Raw genomic sequence first — 20,365 nt, 5'->3', positions numbered from 1 at the left:
AACAGGTCCTAGCAGGCTTAAAAAAGGCGCAAACATATATACTGTAAAAAGGTCAACTTTTTAAAGTAAAATTATACATTAAAATGTGACATTTGGCCATTGGCTATTTTACAGCATTGCAGACCTATTTAAAAAGGTCACAATTTGTATTAAGAAGTAAGCATTACTATGTGGCATTTGGCACATTGGTCTCCACACTATCTAACATTAAACAAGCTTAAAAAGGTGTTGCTGATGTATTGTCATATGGCTGGCATGAGTCATCTTTGTATTGTATTGAGCAGTCTCAGGACCTGAGCCCGCTCCATGTAGAATGAGTGCAGCTGAAGCTATAGAGTTACATAGTCACCACCAGGCAGTAAAGTATTTGGTGCAGAAATGTCTCCATCTCTAGGCAGGAAAAACGCAGTGGCAAAAATGCTAAGTTTTTGATGTGTTATTGATGCCTTTTTGCAATGCATTTTTGGTGTAGATTTTTCCCATACATTAGTATGGGTGAGATCTGCAGCATAAATGCTGATAGCATTGACATAGGGCAGATTTACATCTTCAACTAAAAACTAAACAACTTGTGCAGGAGACTCCATGAGTCTTATTCACTTGATGATATAGTGCATTGGAAAACAAGAAAAAAAATTCCAAGTTCCAATAACAATAAAAAATGCAATAAAATAATTTTTGTGTTTTTTTTTAATTTATCATGTTTAGTGTAAAACTAAGCTGGCAGTATGATCCTCCAAGTCAGTATGAGTACGTAGATACCAAACATCTACATATACAGTGCCTACAAGTAGTCTTCAACCCCCTGCAGATTTAGCAGGTTTACACATTCGGAATTAACTTGGCATTGTGACATTTGGACTGTAGATCAGCCTGGAAGTGTGAAATGCAGCAAAAATGAATGTTATTTCTTTTTTTTTAAATTGTGAAAAGTTTATTCAGAGGGTCATTTATTATTCAACCCCTCAAACCACCAGAATTCTGTTTGGTTCCCCTAAAGTATTAAGAAGTATTTCAGGCACAAAGAACAATGAGCTTCACATGTTTGGATTAATTATCTCTTTTTCCAGCCTTTTCTGACTAATTAAGACCCTCCCCAAACTTGTGAACAGCACTCATACTTGGTCAACATGGGAAAGACAAAGGAGCATTCCAAGTCCATCAGAGACAAGATCGTGGAGGGTCACAAGGCTGGCAAAGGGTACAAAACCCTTTCCAAGGAGTTGGGCCTACCTGTCTCCACTGTTGGGAGCATCATCCGGAAGTGGAAGGCTTATGGAACTACTGTTAGCCTTCCACGGCCTGGACAGCCTTTGAAAGTTTCCACCCGTGCCGAGGTCAGGCTTGTCCGAAGAGTCAAGGCTAACCCAAGGACAACAAGGAAGGAGCTCCGGGAAGATCTCATGGCAGTGGGGACATTGGTTTCAGTCAATGCCATAAGTAACGTACTCCACCGCAATGGTCTCCGTTCCAGACGAGCCCGTAAGGTACCTTTACTTTCAAAGCGTCATGTCAAGGCTCGTCTACAGTTTGCTCATGATCACTTGGAGGACTCTGAGACAGACTGGTTCAAGGTTCTCTGGTCTGATGAGACCAAGATCGAGATCTTTGGTGCCAACCACACACCTGACGTTTGGAGACTGGATGGCACTGCATACGACCCCAAGAATACCATCCCTACAGTCAAGCATGGTGGTGGCAGCATCATGCTGTGGGGCTGTTTCTCAGCCAAGGGGCCTGGCCATCTGGTCCGCATCCATGGGAAGATGGATAGCACGGCCTACCTGGAGATTTTGGCCAAGAACCTCCGCTCCTCCATCAAGGATCTTAAGATGGGTCGTCATTTCATCTTCCAACAAGACCACAACCCAAAGCACAGAGCCAAGAAAACCAAGACCTGGTTCAATAGGGAACAAATCAAGGTGTTGCAGTGGCCTAGTCAGTCTCCTGACCTTAACCCAATTGAAAACTTGTGGAAGGAGCTCAAGATTAAAGTCCACATGAGACACCCAAAGAACCTAGATAACTTGGAGAAGATCTGCATGGAGGAGTGGGCCAAGATAACTCCAGAGACCTGTGCCGGCCTGATCAGGTCTTATAAAAGACGATTATTAGCTGTAATTGCAAACAAGGGTTATTCCACAAAATATTAAACCTAGGGGTTGAATAATAATTCACCCACACTTTTATGTTGAAAATGTATTAAAATTTAACTTAAATTTAGCAACATAACTTGTTGGTTTGTAAGATTTATGCATCTGTTAATAAATCCTGCTCTTGTTTGAAGTTTGCAGGCTCTAACTTATTTGCATCTTATCAAACATGCTAAATCTGCAGGGGGTTGAAGACTACTTGTTGGCACTGTATATATATATATTTTTAATTATTATTATTATTATTATTATTATTATTATTATTATTATTTAAATGGTGAAAAAAGATTCTGAAATTTTAAATTTCTCAAAAATGTTTTTTTTTGCGTTTGTCACCATTTTCCGAGAACCATTTCATTTTACTTTTTGATCTGGGGCTGTGTGAGGGCCTATTTTTTGCACCCTAAGCTGACGGTTTTACTGATGCCATTTTTGGGCAGATATTATGTTTTGATCGCCTCTTATTGAGTTTTATTAAATTTATTTAATAAATAATTTATTAAAATTTAATTGTGGTGTTTTGAGTTTTGTTTGTTACACTGATTACCAATCAGATTAAATTATGTTAGATTTTGATAGATCGGACATTTCTAAACTCAGCGATACAAAATATGTGTATTTTTATTTAGTCTTATTGTCAATGGGGCAAAAGGGGGGTGGTGGTCAACATTTGTGTTTCCTTTATTTTTTTTCATATTTTTTAAAAACATTTTACAGTAGTTAAAGTACAGTTACAGTAGCCCACATAGGAAACGGAAAGCTGCAATCATCTGATTACCTGTAGTATTTTGAGCAATGCATCAGCATTAGCACCAGCAACAACATCAACATCAGCACCAACACCAGCATCAGAACCAGCTCCAACAACATCAGCATCAGCACCAGCTTCAGCATCAGCACTGGTATCAGCATCAGAACCAGCTCCAACAACATCAGCATCAGCACCAGATTCAGCATCAGAACCAGCTCCAACAACATCAGCATCAGCACCAGCTTCAGCATCAGAACCAGCTCCAACAACATCAGCATCAGCACAAGCTTCATCATCAGCACTGGTATCAGCATCAGAACCAGCTTCAACAACATCAGCATCAGCACCAGGTTCAGCATCAGCACTGGCATCAGCATCAGAACCAGCTCCAGCAGCATCAGCACCAGCTTCAGCATCAGCACTGGCACCAGCATCAGAACCAGCTCCAGCAATATCAGCATCAGCACCAGCATCAAAAGCAGCTCCAACACCAGCAACACCAGCTTCAGCACCAACATCAGCATCACCACCAGCAACAACATCAGCAGCACCAACACCAGCATCAGCACTAGCACTAGCACCAGCTATAACATTAGCACCAGCACTTCTCTCAATATGTACTATACTGCTCTCTACCTGCACTATATGTACTATAGTACTCTCTACCTGCACTACACGTACTATATTGCTCTATACCTACATAATGTGTACTATACTGCCCTCTGCCACTCTCTACCGGCGGTACATGTACTATGATGTTCTTTATCTATACAATGTGTACTGCTTTCTACCTGCACTAAATGTACTATACAGCTCTCTTCCGGTACAGTGTGTACTGTATTGCTCTCTATCCGCGTGTATACTAAACTGCTTTCTACCTATGCAATGTCTGCTTTACTGATCTCTATCTGCTCACATACATACTGCTTCCTATCTGTACAATATTTGCTATATTTACTATACTGCTGGCTATCTGTGCAGTGTGTATTGTACTGCTTTCTACATATGCTGTGTATGCTAAACTGCTCTCTATATAGGCTATATGTACTTTCTGTGCTGCTCTTTATCTGCACTACATGTACTGTACAACTTTCTATCTGCGCTATATTTACAGTACTGTTCTCTACCCGTACTACATATTCAGTACTACTCTCTAACTATACAATATACTGCATGTATTGCTTACAACTTTTGCTACATGTATTGCACTGCTCTCTACCTGTATACTGTGTACTATACTGCTGTTTATCTGGAATACATGTAATCTTCTGCTTTCTACCTTTGCTACATGTATTATATGGCTCTCTACTTGTACAATATGTACTGTACTGCTCTTTACCTGCATTACATATATGTACTGCTATCTACCTGTACGATATGTACTGTACTGCTCTTCACCTGAATTACATATAAGTACTGCTATCTACCTGTACAATATGTACTGTACTGCTCTTCACCTGAATTACATATATATATATACTGGTATCTACCTGTACAATAGGTACTGTATTGCTCTTCACCTGAATTACATATATGTACTGGTATCTACCTGTACAATATGTACTGTATTGCTTTTCACCTGAATTACATATATATACTGGTATCTACTTGTACAATAGGTACTGTATTGCTCTTCACCTGAATTACATATATCTACTGGTATCTACCTGTACAATAGGTACTGTATTGCTCTTCACCTGAATTACATATATGTACTGGTATCTACCTGTACAATATGTACTGTATTGCTCTTCACCTGAATTACATATATCTACTGGTATCTACCTGTACAATAGGTACTGTATTGCTCTTCACCTGAATTACATATATATACTGGTATCTACCTGTACAATATGTACTGTATTGCTCTTCACCTGAATTACATATATGTACTGCTATCTACCTGTACAATATGTAAATATGTACTGTATTGCTCTTCACCTGAATTACATGTATGTACTGTTATCTACCTGTAGAGTATGTACTGTATTGTTCTTCACCTGAATTATTTTTATATATATATATATATATATATATATATATATATATATATATGTATATATATATATATATATATATATATATATATATAGCTATCTACCTGTACAATATGTACTGTATTGCTCTTCACCTGAATTACATATATGTACTGGTATCTACCTGTACAATATGTACTGTACTGCTCTTCACCTGAATTACATATATATACTGGTATCTACCTGTACAATATGTACTGTACTGCCCTTCACCTGAATTACATATATATATACTGCTACCTACCTGTACAATCTATACTGTACTGCTCTTCACCTGAATTACATATATATACTGCTATCTACCTGTACAATATGTACTGTACTGTTTCTTTTGATTACTATAGCACCTTTACCTCTGCTTTTTTCTTGGACTATGTGTACTTTACCACTCGTTAAATAATCATAGTATGGAAATAGGGCACAGACGCTTCGGTTTTAGTTTGATAGTGTTCCACGAAGACATATTTTATGTTGCCATTATAGAGAAATAGCAAGAGCCTTGGTTAAATAATGAGGCTAATATACTTGCAAATGGGGCATAAGAAGATGCCTCAGATGTAATTATTCACACGGATGCACCACAAAGGTCAGCGATCGGTTCACTTCACCGATTACGGATGGACGTCTTTTGAAGTAGACTGGATTGTAGAAGTGTTATATCTACCCCAACACCCTTCAGATGATACGTGAATGCTTAGCGAGAATTTAGGAAAGAATCACATCACATTACTTTGCTTATGTGGGTCTTGTTAAAATCATTTTATCTATCCTCCATGCCTGATTTTTTTGATGATTCGGATGAATCTGACTCCAAAGGATCATTGAAAATGTTTAGAACGTTTATAGGAAAAGATGAATACATAGGAAGGACAATGGATATTTCATGGAAAATTGCTTAAAGATAGACAGATATAAAAATAGGTCTAAACAAAGAGATAAAAAAAATGAAAAAAATCTCTCAACCAATGCCTCATCTCATCACAGAATCTGTGCATAATCTGTAATATTATACTTTTCATAAAAGGCATCCTTTAACATGTTTAGTGAACATCATATTGCAGAGTTCCATAATCCCACTGCTTTTACAGTAAAGAATATATCGTTTCACTGCTCTCACATTAAAGAATCTGCACCTGCTATCTGACTAAACTTTCTTCAACATGTAGAGGATGCAGCCTTGCCACAGTTACATGCCTAGGTGCAAAAAGATCACTAAAAAGATCTCTTGTCTTTTTATATACAAGTGCATCTCAATACATTAGAATATTCTTTATTTCAGTAATTCAATACAAAAACTGAAACACATATTATATAGAGTCATTACACACAGAGTGATCTATTCCTATATATTATATAGCGTCATTACACACAGAGTGATCTATTTCTATATATTATATAGAGTCATTACACACAGAGTGATCTATTCCTATATATTATATAGAGTCATTAGACAGAGAGGGATCTATTCCTATATATTATATAGAGTCATTACACACAGAGTGATCTATTTCTATATATTATATAGAGTCATTACACACAAAGGGATCTATTCCTATATATTATATAGAGTCATTACACACAGAGGGATCTATTCCTATATATTATATAGAGTCATTACACACATTGTGATGATCTATTTCTATATATTATATAGAGTCATTACACACAGAGTGATCTATTTCTATATATTATATAGAGTCATTACACAAAGAGGGATCTATTCCTATATATTATATAGAGTCATTACACACAGAGGGATCTATTCCTATATATTATATAGTCATTACACACAGAGGGATCTATTCCTATATATTATATAGAGTCATTACACACAGAGGGATCTATTCCTATATATTATATAGTCATTACACACAGAGGGATCTATTCCTATATATTTTATAGAGTCATTACACATAGAGGGATCTATTTCTATATATTATATAGAGTCATTACACACAGAGGGATCTATTCCTATATATTATATAGTCATTACACACATTGTGATCTATTTCTATATATTATATAGAGTCATTATGTCGCTGGCGGAGGGGCCGCGCTCGCTACGCTCAGGTCCGCAGCTGCTGCTCGTTGGCTTGAGCGGTGGGCCGGACCCGGGGACTCGAGCAGCGCTCCTCGCCCACAAGTGAAAAGGGGGTGGTTTGTTTTGGGAGATAGTTCGTGACGCCACCCACGGGTCGTGGTGATAATGGGCACCACCGCTGCTGGTGACGGGGATCCCGGAGCGATGGCAGGGAGCAGCTATGATGTTGTCCCCTCCGTGGGTAGGGGTTGGTGATCCCAGGGCCCGGTTGTGGAACGGGGAGGCTGGATGGCTGGGGTGCAGGGTTGCGGAGGCAGCGCGGCGCAGTGCCGGATGGTACTGTGGTACTCACTCAGGCACAAATTCACAGAGTCTCGGGTAAACTAAACGGCTGGATGGACGGGTCCCGCAGCCAGCTGCAGTGTCTTTGCTCTCCCCGGACAGGTTGATGGTGGCTGTCTTTCCCTGCACCTGTGTAGAATGTGTTGACTCCGATGGTTTCCCAACGGTAGTCCGCTCCCCGACATACAGGTACCGAAGGAGTCCGTTTTGCCTGCAGGCGCTGGCCCTTGGATCTCTAGCCTACGGTGTGGACTGTTGCCTTCTGTCGGGTCTTGGGTGGTAGGAAACCCCTGGGGTTCCGGTCACTCTCGGATTTGACTGTTGTCGGCGGCTCCAAGCCTAGTCGGGGTCCGATGGCCCTGCCTTTGTGCTTAGCTTCACTCCGCTCCCCGGTTTGGTACCGGTGGGCCACCGCCCGACCCCGTTCCTACGGTTCCGCAAAGATCCACTAACTCCTGCAGACGGCCACCACCGTCTGCCAACCTTGCTGTTTGTGTCTGGGTCCCTACCCAGGCACCGACAGTTTCTGTCCTCTCACTTTCACCTCCAAACTAAATCTGTTACTTTTCCCGCCTCCAGGCCTGTGAACTCCTCGGTGGGTGGGGCCAACTGCCTGGCTTCGCCCCACCTGGTGTGGACATCAGACCCTGGAGGGAGGCAACAAGGGTTTTGTTTGACTGGTGTTAACTATCCAGGGGAGGGGGTGTGTATGTTGTTATGTCTGTGACTACCTGGCTAGTCCAGGGCGTCACAATTACACACAGAGTGATCTATTCCTATATATTATATAGATTCATTATACACAGAGGAATCTATTCCTATATATTATATAGAGTCATTACACACAGAGAGATCTATTCCTATATATTATATAGTCATTACACACAGAGGGATCTATTTCACGTGTTTATTTCTGTTAATGTTGATGATTATGGCTTACAGCCAATGAAATCCCAAAAGTCATTATCTCAGAAAATTAACATAATTACTACAAAACATCTGCAAAGGCTTTCTAAGCATTTAAAACGGTCCCTTGGTCTGGTTCAGTAGGCTACACAATCATAGGGAAGACTGCTGATTTGACAGATGTCTAAAAGGCAGTCATTGACAGACTCCACAAGGAGGGTAAGCCACAAAAGGTAATTGCTAAAGAAGCTGGCTGTTCACAGAACGCTGTATCCAAGCATATTAATGGAGAGTTGAATGGAAAGAAAAAGTGTGGTAGAAAAAGGTGCACGAGTAACCGTGATAACCGCAACCTTGATAGGATTGTTAAGAAAAGGCCATTAAAAAATTTGGGGGAGATTCACAAGGAGTGGACGCTGCTGGAGTCAGTGCTTCAAGAGCCACCACACACAGACGTATCCAGGACATGGGCTGCAAGTGTTGCATTCCTTGTGTCAGCCACTCATGACCAATAGACAACGCCAGAAGCGTCTTACCTGGGCCAAGGAGAAAAAGATCTGGACTGTTCTCAGTGTCCAAGGTGTTGTCTTCAGATAAAAGTAAATTTTGCATTTCATTTGGAAATCGCGGTCCCAGAGTCTGGAGGAAGAGTGGAGAGGCCACAATCCAAGCTGCTGAGGTCTAGTGTGAAGTTTCCACAATTGGTGATGGTTTGGGCCATGTCATCTGCTGGTGTAGCTCCACTGTGTTTTATCAACACCAAAGTCAGCGCAGCCGTCTACCAGGACATTTTAGAGCACTTCATGCTTCCCTCTGCCGACAAACTTTATGGAGATGGAAATGTCATTTTCCAGCAGGACTTGGCCCCTGTCCACACTGCCAAAAGTACCAATACCTGGTTTACTAACCACAGTATCACTGGGCTTGATTGGCCAGCAAACTCACCTGACCTAAACCCCATAGAGAATCTATGAGACACACCAGAGCCAACAATGCAGACGAGCTGAAGGCGGCTATCAAAGCAACCTGGGCTTCCATAACACCTCAGCAGTGCCACAGGCTGATCACCTCCATGCCACGCCGCATTGATGCAGTAATTCATGCAACAGGAGCCCGACCAAGTATTGAGGCATTTACTGTACAGACTTCTACTACTGTTCAGTAGGCGCAAACATTTCTGAGTTTAAAATCATTTCTTCTGTTGGTCTTATATAATATTCTAATTTTCTGAGATAATGACTTTTGGGTTTTCCTTGGCTGTAAGCCATAATCATCAACGTTAACAGAAATAAACACGTGAAATAGATCCCTCTGTGTGTAATGACTCTATATAATATATTGGAATAGATCCCTCTGTGTGTAAGGACTCTATATAATATATAGGAATAGATCCCTCTGTGTGTAAGGACTCTATATAATATATAGAAATAGATCACTCTGTGTGTAATGACTCTATATAATATATAGGAATAGATCCCTCTGTGTGTAATGACTCTATATAATATATAGAAATAGATCACTATGTGCGTAATGACTATATAATATATAGGAATAGATCCCTCTGTGTGTAATGTTTCTATATAATATATAGGAATTAGAGATGAGCGAACCGGTCCCGGTTCGGCTCGAGGTCGGTTCGCCGAACGGAGGTCCCGTTCGAGTTCGGTTCGTCGAACGTTCGACGAACCGAACTCGAACTGCATAGGAAACAATGGCAGGCAATCACAAACACATAAAAACACCTAGAAAACACCCTCAAAGGTGTCCAAAAGGTGACAAACAACTCACAACACAACACAAACACATGGGAAAGTGACAAGGACATATACTCATGCGAAAACAAAACAGCTGGACAAGGAAAAAGAGGAGGACACACAGATATATGAGTATATGCAAGGAAACATCGATTCCATTATTGTGCAACTTGAGCCCTGCTCATTTTAGGCTTCCAATCTGGATAAATTGCCTGAGCTCGCCACGTACGCCTTGGGGATCTTGTCGTGTCCTGCAGCCAGCGTTCTCTCGGAACCTGTCTTCAGTGCTGCTGGTGGTCTGCTGGCAGATAAGCACACGCGTCTGTCCACTGACAATGTGGACATGGCTCTCAGAGGACTTTTCTTCCCCTGGGTCAGCCAGGGGAGGCGAAAGGCACGCGTATTTTTGAGAGTGCTTCATGCAAAGCATCTTTTTCTTTTTCAAAAGGGGGCTCAACCGATGCCAGTCAAGTGGGGTGTGTGTGGCCCAATTAGTGGCAACGAGGGAGACTGTGGTTGGAGTCCCCTCGCTGTGTTTCTAAAAGAACCAAGATGAACAAGTCATGGCTCTCAGAGGACTTTTCTTCCCCTGGGTCAGCCAGGGGACGGGAAAGGCACGCGTATTTTTGAGAGTGCTTCATGCAAAGCATCTTTTTCTTTTTCAAAAGGGGGGGTCAACCGATGCCAGTCAAGTGGGGTGTGTGTGGCCCAGTTAGTGGCAACGAGGGAGACTGTGGTTGGAGTCCCCTCGCTGTGTTTCTAAAAGAACCAAGATGAACAAGTCATGGCTCTCAGAGGACTTTTCTTCCCCTGGGTCAGCCAGGGGACGGGAAAGGCACGCGTATTTTTGAGAGTGCTTCATGCAAAGCATCTTTTTCTTTTTCAAAAGGGGGGGTCAACCGATGCCAGTCAAGTGGGGTGTGTGTGGCCCAGTTAGTGGCAACGAGGGAGACTGTGGTTGGAGTCCCCTCGCTGTGTTTCTAAAAGAACCAAGATGAACAAGTCATGGCTCTCAGAGGACTTTTCTTCCCCTGGGTCAGCCAGGGGACGGGAAAGGCACGCGTATTTTTGAGAGTGCTTCATGCAAAGCATCTTTTTCTTTTTCAAAAGGGGGGTCAACTGATGCCAGTCAAGTGGGGTGTGTGTGGCCCACTTAGTGGCAACGAGGGAGACTGTGGTTGGAGTCCCCTCGCTGTGTTTTACATGCTTTTAGAAGGGCATGACATGGCTTGGAGGTTGACTTTCAGCATCTGCAAACTGTTGGCTACCAAAATGCTGCCTTTCCAACACCTGTGGTTATAGACAATGAGGAACATACTGATGAAGATGAGACGCAGATACCCGATTGGGATGACAACTGAAATATTCGGTCAGGGCAAGAAGAGGCTCGGTCTGAGGGGGAGGGGAGTGCAAACACAACAATTGATGATGAAGTTCTAGATCCCACCTACTGTCAACCCACAGTCAGACACTCGAGGAGGTCAACAGAGGCGGTGGAGGAGGATGCAACCGACGACGAAGTTACCTTGCGCCTTCCTGGATAGAGTCGGAGCACTGGTAGCACGTCTACAACTGCATCCTCAGCCACCACTCTGCCTCTGAGCATTATTCGGGGTGGATCAACAGGTCGCATGGCCTCTAAGCCTTGCCTAGCCTGGTCCTTTTTTGACATAGAAAAAGATCGCCCAAATTATGTGATCTGTAAAATTTGTCATGGTTCTCTTAGTAGAGGTCAAAACCTCAGCAGTTTGACAACTTCTTCCATGAATCGTCACATGAATAAATATCATATGGCCCGGTGGGAAGCTCACCGTGCTGCAATGCGGCCTAGCGGAGCGAACCATCCACCGCCTGCCCCTTCCAGTGCATCCGCGCGCTCGTCATCTTCTAGGACTGTGGGGACAGCTGTCACACCTGTTTTTCCACCCACAACATCCACCACTGTAACCGCAACAGGCAGTTTGCTTGGTAGGTCGTCAGTTGGTTTGGAAGGGGAAACAAGTACGTGTGTACAGCTCTCTCAGACATTGATAGCACCAACGTTGGATGAAGGCAACATCATGTCTCCGCCTGCACTTTCCTCACAAACCTGCATTTTTCCAGGGACACCCTACTCAACACCGTCTACACACAGCAGCCAGATCTCTGTCCCTCAGATGTGGTCAAATAAAAGGCCACTTCCTGCGACCCATGACAAAGCTAAGAGGTTGACTCTATCCCTCTGTAAGCTGTTGGCTACCGAAATGCTGCCTTCCCGCCTAGTGGACACACAGGATTTTAGAGACCTTATGTCTGTCGCTGTGATCCAGTACAAGATGCCCAATCACCACTGCTTCTCCAAGAACAGCATGCCCGCGCTACACCAGCATGTCGCACACAACATCACCACTTCCTTGAGAAACTCTGTGTGCGACAGGGTGCATTTCAACACAGATACTTGGACCAGTAAGCATAGACAGGGTCATTACATGTCACTGACTGGGCACTGGCAAACTATGGTGAGAGATGGAGAAGGGTCTGCTGTCCAAGTCTTGCCGTCCCCACGAGTTGTTTCAATCCTTCTTCTGTATGTAGAAGTTAATACACTGCTTCTGCCTCTTCAACCTCGTGTGGGTCCTCCACCTTGGCGCAAACCCTGTGTGGTCAGGCCACCCTTCCTTGTAACTGCGCACAAGGAATACCACACACCTCCTTACTATGCTGGCAGCAGAGCTCAATGCCATCAGGCGGTCAAAGGTTTACTTTGAAATGTATGGGAAATGTGAGTCACACCGCTGAGAAGTTGTGGACGGTTAGCTCTGGAGACCGAGTTTCATCAATGGTTGTCTCCACTCAACCAGCAGCCAGGGAAGGCCGGGTGCGACAATGATGCAAACATGGGTGCAGCCCTTCGCTGTGACAATGTGACACACATGGCTTGTGTGGTTCACGTGTTGAACCTGGTTGTCCAGCAATTTTTAAAGCACTATCCTGGCCCACATGGCCTTCTGCAGAGAGCACGGTGTAACGCCTTCCTTGATCCACACACTCAGATGGGCTGTTAATGATAGGCTAGAGGGAAGCCACTCACCAAGTAGGACCCCTAGAACCCTGAAACCCTTTAACCCCTATACAGGGATTAGGAATTACACAGGGCCCAAGGTGATTAATACCTGTGGAAGGCTGCATTTCCAGAGAATAGTAGTCAGGCAGGGTCAAAACATTAATTGAGGAACAGGAACAGAATGGGACGGGCAGGACTTAATCAGAAAACAAGCAGAGGTGAAATGCGGATCGGCCAGCAAGGTACATAAACAGCAAGCAGGAAAAGTAGTCAGGTAACAAGCACACAAAATCATAAAACTGAACTGGGGGTAAAATTAACCAGAGGTTCATAGCTATGTCTGGCAGTGGTCTGCAGACAGGATGGGCATAAAAAAGGGTGTGGTGTCTTCCCATTGGTTGTAGCTGAATGATGGTATTTCATCTGTGAGATACCCACCAGCTACATTCAGCCAGAGATTCTGCATCTGTCAAGGTAATGCAGCCCAGTGTGTGAGCATAACCTGCGTCCACCTGCGCCGCTGGCATCGACTCCTCTCCCATCATCAGCACTATTCATGAAAGGAACACGTTGTCACCTGGCGACCGGAGTACAAATTGACGGAGCGGACTCCGTTGGTGACTTAACAGCCGTGTGCGGCAATGATGCAAACCTGGCTGCGGGCCATCGTCAGGGCAATGTGACACACGTGCCTTGTATGGCTCACGTGTTGAACCTAATTCTCCATCAATTTTTAAAACACCATCACGGCCTACATGGCCTTGTGCAGCGGGCACGCTCGCTATGTGCTCACTTCCATCGTGCGCACACAGCAGCTCAACAACTTTCGTCGCTACAGAAGTCTTTAGGTCTGCTGGTTAAACGCCTGAAATGCGATGTGCCCACACGCAGGAATTTGAATCTGCACATGTTGCAGCGTCTGTGGCAGCACCGCAGAGCCCTGCTGCAATACGTTATGACATATAGCCTGGGATAACTTGATCCAGAGGTGGTGCAGATCACGCTGCTGGAGTGGTGTCAGATCAAGGACCTATGCACCCTGCTACACAGTTTACAAATGTCGACGAAGATGTTTAGCACTGGCAATGTCATTCTCAGCGTGACAATTCTGGTCATCTACATGATGGAGCACACTGTAAGCATTATTCGGAGTCAGGTGTTGGGACAAGAGGAAGGGGAGGAAGTACAGGAGGAGTCATATGCGGAAGGGATAACAAGATCTACGAGGTCCAGACGGTGAGCGGCACCTAGGCGGCAGTCATGGTGAGGGAGAGTGATTAACAAGGGTGCATAGTATCAGCAAAAAGTGTTGAGGAAGGTGCAGGAGCCAATGAAGAAATGGAGGACGAACTTGCGATGGGCATGGAAGACTCAGCAGATGAGGGAGAGCTTGCTCACATTTCGGTTGTGCGAGGTTGTGGGTAGAGGGCAGAGGAAGGAGGCACGATTCTCACCTCTCTGCCACCAACACACCAAGGACTTGGTCCTCCTGGATGCACAAGACACATGAGCGCCTTCTTGCTGCACTACCTACAACATGACCCTCGGATTGTACGAATTCAAAGTAATCCAGAATACTGGGTTGCCACACTGTTACATCCCCGGTACAAGACAAAATTTGGCAAAATAATTCGTGCCATAGAAATGGACGCACGTATACAGGAGTATCTGCAGAATGTGGTACGCAATCTTAGATCTACTTTTCCACTAAACACCAGTCTGCACAGAGTGAATCTCAATGCTTTGTCATGGATAGGAGGAAATGGTCTTTTACTTGTCCACATCTGAGGGACCGAGGGCTGGCTGCTGTGCTGAGATGGTGTTGAGTACGGTGTCCCTGCACAGTTGCACTTTTGGTCATATACCAAAATGAGTTGAAAAAGGACAGATGCTGGTGGAAAGGGGAACAGGTGTGTTGGAAAGGGGAAATAAGTTTTGGTCCGTGGATTTGGTGGTTAAGCAACAGTAACATTTGCTGAAGAAACACCATCTGTTACAGTGGGACTGGCAGATTTGGATAAGGTGGTATATACTATGTTACCGCTATATAACGAAAATTAATAAGAAAAGAAAGAGAAAGGTATATATCCCCATCAGCAGTCAGTGTCCACCGTGCTCCCAGTTGGAAAAGGAGAGGTTGGCAACTGGAAGGTTAGGTGGAGGATACAGAGCTGTGTGGCTATGAAACTAATAGTAGCCTGAACCGAGTTAGACGCCATTCGGATCTGGAGACTGTGAGCCCTGTTAGCGTCACAGGGTCCACATGCCCACCCAGCCCAGGAACTCCCTGTTAACCACACAGGGGCCATTGAGTACGCTGACCGTGTGCGTAGGGGCCACACCTGTGGACAGCAGGCGCATAAGCAGCAGCAGGCCTGTTAATGCCACTGGGCTGCACAAGCAGGACTGGTAGGACAGGAGCTGGTCTTAACCGTTCTGCGTTACCAACTGTGGTGGTGGCCTGCATCCACCACCCTATCCCTGCCTACCTCTGGCCTAAAGCCGCAATGGGTTCAACACATGGAGGTGTGCTCTTTCGTAGCATAATAGAAGACTGCGCACCTCCTTGTTGGCTCCAGCCCCTTTTATAACCTGGGTCCGCCCCAAACCAGGGTGAACCACAATGCACCTCCTGGAGACAAAAGTAAAGTGACACGTCATGAGTGGCATAAGTAGCGTCCTATTTGGAACCGCAACTTCAATGATGACCTCATGGCTGCCATGACCCAAACACCTCACCAGTCATCGTCTGACCATCAATAATGCGGTGACAAGTCATAGGGGTGGGCCTCTGCAAGCCATTTGGGAGGACACCTGATGCCCTGTGGTCTATATGGGACCCCCACATCAGGGCCAGGGCCAAAGAGTTCATTACCGTACCTAGTCTCTGATGCAGTAAGTTCCTGAGCATGCTCCGTAGCATGAAATACAGTCTCTGAAAAAAGACTATCAGCTTTAGCATGGTGTCTAGGCACAAAACAGGACTTAGACCCGGCACGGAATGCAAGCACCTGTGCAAAGAGGCTTTTCACACTTAGTGTGGGAGCATGCGCTGTATCCCGAAATGAAGACTTAGCGTCAGGAATAACACAGTCAGGCTGAGCATACTCACTAGGCGAAACACTGTAATTATGCTGCAGCTGGGGTACATCGGCACACGCATGCGCACTAGCTGCCTCTCCACACTTAGACGTGGAGGGGAAATTTGTCTTGGAGATGCTGTCTATGAACAGAAGGAAAAGCTAAAGGAAGCCTGACTTTCTATCCCTCCGAATTATGAAATGCAGCAATGAATTCCGTCACCGTCCAGGTAGGAATGACCCACCCCCCCTCTGACCTGCCCTATATACTACCCCCTATAGCCACCACCCCCTGACCAATCAAACTGACCCCTGATCCTAACTGCCCCTTAGCACCACCCCCAAATTTCGCGCCCAAACTGACTTTCTCCATTAACCCCTTATTAACCCTATGGCCTGGCATCCCTCCTAGTCATGTAGCCCTCCCTTAAGCCCCTTCGGGTCAGCAGTCCGGGCTCTTCCTATAACATTAGCGTAGCAAAATGTGCATGAGGGTGTCATGTAGAGGTGCTAGAAATAGCTTGTCACCAGTGGGGCACTAATGGAATACAACAGCCAGTTCTATGATGCCACTAAATGGCAGTATTTTTTGCTATCATTATAGCTCATTAAAAACAGAGCAGGAGGGTGTCATGCAGAGGTGCTGCACATAGATTTGCACTAGTGGGACTATACAGAAGTCCAATAGCCACGTTTAGGATGCCACTAGGTACACTGACTGTTTGCTAGTATAATGGCTTAGTTATAATGAGTTGGAGTGTGCAATGCAGGTAGAGGTGCTGCAAATGTCTTTGCACTAGTGTGACTATAGCAAAGTCCAATAGCCACGTATAGGATGCCACTAGGTACACTGAGTGTTTGCTAGTATAATGGCTTAGTTAAAAAAAGGTGGAGTGTGCAATGTAGGCAGACGTGCTGCAAATATCTTTACAATAGTGTGAATAGACAAAAGTCCAATAGCCACGTTTAGGATGCCACTAGGTACAGTGAGTGTTTGCTAGTATAATGGCTTAGTTATAATGAGTTGGAGTGTGCAATGCAGGCAGACGTGCTGCAAATATCTTTCCACTAGTTTGAGTAGACAAAAGTCCAATAGCCACGTTTAGGATGCCACTAGGTACACTGACTGTTTGCTAGTATAATGGCTTAGTTATAATGAGTTGGAGTGTGCAATGCAGGTAGAGGTGCTGCAAATGTCTTTGCACTAGTGTGACTATAGCAAAGTCCAATAGCCACGTATAGGATGCCACTAGGTACACTGAGTGTTTGCTAGTATAATGGCTTAGTTAAAAAAAGGTGGAGTGTGCAATGTAGGCAGACGTGCTGCAAATATCTTTACAATAGTGTGAATAGACAAAAGTCCAATAGCCACGTTTAGGATGCCACTAGGTACAGTGAGTGTTTGCTAGTATAATGGCTTAGTTATAATGAGTTGGAGTGTGCAATGCAGGCAGACGTGCTGCAAATATCTTTCCACTAGTTTGAGTAGACAAAAGTCCAATAGCCACGTTTAGGATGCCACTAGGTACACTGAGTGTTTGCTAGTATAATGGCTGAGTTAAAAAAGGTGGAGTGTGCAATGCAGGCAGACGTGCTGCAAATATCTTTACAATATTGTGTATAGACAAAAGTCCAATAGCCACGTTTAGGATGCCACTAGGTACACTGACTGTTTGCTAGTATAATGGCTGAGTTAAAAAAAGGTGGAGTGTGCAATGCAGGCAGACGTGCTGCATATATCTTTACAATAGTGTGAATAGACAAAAGTCCAATAGCCACGTTTAGGATGCCACTAGGTACAATGAGTGTTTGCTAGTATAATGGCTTAGTTATAATGAGTTGGAGTGTGCAATGCAGGCAGAGGTGCTGCAAATATCTTTGCACTAGTGGGACTATAGCAAAGTCCAATAGCCACAGATAGGATGCCACTAGGTACACTGAGTGTTTGCTAGTATAATGGCTTAGTTATGAGTTTGAGTGTGCAGAGGACAGGAGGGTACAGTGCCAGGATTTTGGGGCTCTGGGTAGAGGAATGGAAGCCTGTCTTTCTATCCCTCCTAATAGGGAAATGCAGGGAGGAAATCCCTGACCTTGGCTACACAGACGCTGTCTCTGTTTTCAGGACCTCTCACCTATGGCTCTGACCCTGCCGGTTTGAGCCCTTAAAAGGACTGATGGAAAGTGCTATCCCTATGCTGTCCAGCGCTGTGTATGGAGCGCATACAGCTGTATCAGCGATAGGACTCAGGAGGACGGAGCTGCGACAGTGATGTCTGACACCAAAGACGCAGAAGAGATAATGGCGTCCTGGAGGAAAATGTCCGGTTTTATAATGCAGGGACATGTGACATGGACATCCTATCACACATGCCGTTGCTTCTCTGGCTAAAAGTCCACTTAGCTGTGTGTGTGTCTGGGATTGGCTGACATGCTGGCCCGCCCCACAAGACGCGCGCGCTTAGGGAAGGAAGACAAGAAAAAAAAAAAAAATGGCGATCGCCATTATAGAAACAGCAGTGATCTGAATGCGCTGTTCCCGCACACTATACACTGAAATGTCATAATAGTGTGATTCACAGAGTGACTTACACTATTACAGCAGAAACCAAGCTAGGATTTAGCTTATTTTTTGCTGCTAGAACCGTTCTCGAACGTTTCTAGAACTATCGAGCTTTTGCAAAAAGCTCGAGTTCTAGTTCGATCTAGAACATGCCCCAAAATCACTCGAGCCTAGAACTGGAGAACCTCGAACCACGAACCGCGCTCAACTCTAGTCATTCTATATAATATATAGGAATAGATCCCTCTGTGTGTAATGACTCTATATAATATATGCGTTTCCCTTTTTGTATTGAATTACTGAAATAAATTAAATTTTTGAGAATATTCTAATTTATTGAGATGCACTTGTATTTGTACATGTAATAAGACTGCATCTGTCTGGCTCTGGTCACTGAAGATAATTTTGCTTTCCACCAACAACCAATAAATTCTTTTTCCAGTGACATTTTTGCGCAGTGTTTTGCTATTTAGTAGATAGTTGTATATTTTGTTTCCTCTGTACTAGTCCATTACCTTACATTTACCCAAATAAAAGCACCACACCAGCACTGTTTTTCATTTCAGAGCTGGAGTGGTGCTTCTGAACTAATTCTCCTGCAGCCGGTCTTATACTGTGACGCCCTGGACTAGCCAGGTAGTCACAGACAGGCCCTTGCACAAACACCCGTCCCCCTAAAAAGGTAACAGCAGCCAACCTAAAAAACTTTGGTCACCCCTCTCGTGTCTTGACGTTCACACCAGGGGTCGGAGCCAGGTGGTTGACCACGCCCACCGAGTAGTTCGGATAGTCTGAGGTGGGAAAAACAGAGCAGATTAGTATTGGAGGTGAAAGAGAGCGGAGACGTGACCCCGAGTCCGGAGGCGCTCGAGCCACCCACCGACGAGCCCAAATCCGAATGGCTCGGCTGCAGCCGAGTGCGGGGCGATACAATACTAACCTTCCAGCATCTTAAACTATCAACGCCGTTCATGTCAGTCTTCTGCAGTTTGTGAGCTGCCGGAGGTCACAACAGTCTGTGAGAGCCTTATTCTTGCCTCATTCTTGCTCTCATAGACTTGCATTGAGACCTTCTGATGTAACTTCTGACTTTTGGCCAGTCAGAAGTTACAGTCACAAATGTCACACTAATAGTTTGGGGAGAAGGGGTGTAGTCTCACTGATCCCAGAACCAGGCTTATCCAGAGGGGTGTGACTAAGTGCCTTCCCGGTCTTCACTAGAGCTTCTGGTGGTGAGGTTGGACTTGACTGATGATAGGCACCAGGTACCGCTCCAGGGAAGCGCCTGGTTGTTGCACTCCACTAAGAGGCTGAACGGCACACGGCGAGAAATTTTGGGTGCGAACCACTGCCTATAGAGAGCCATAGGAAGAGTAACCCCTGTTACTCACAATGAGCTCCCTGACGTCCTTAGATGGGTTCTTTCAACCCTGTGCGGTGCTCACATGCCAATCCCTGTCTAATCCTAATCACAACCCTGTCTAGTGAGCAGAACAGTGGGAACGCTAGTCAACTGCTATGATAAAGACACAAAGGGTAAACAATAGAGAAGGGAAGAAGAAACTGCATTAACTTAACATGCAACCCAAACAACAGGTGGGTTAAAAAGGGAAAGAAGGGGAACAAAATCAATAGGAAGTCACAAACAAACTTCCACACTGCAATCTCCAGGATCAAGTCCAAAGGGACTTCTCTTTGC

Source organism: Anomaloglossus baeobatrachus, chromosome 3 (assembly GCF_048569485.1).
Source record: "Anomaloglossus baeobatrachus isolate aAnoBae1 chromosome 3, aAnoBae1.hap1, whole genome shotgun sequence".
Taxonomy (NCBI): Eukaryota; Metazoa; Chordata; class Amphibia; order Anura; family Aromobatidae; genus Anomaloglossus; species Anomaloglossus baeobatrachus.
The sequence above is the reverse complement of the archived record's forward strand: the minus strand, read 5'-3'. Positions refer to the sequence as shown.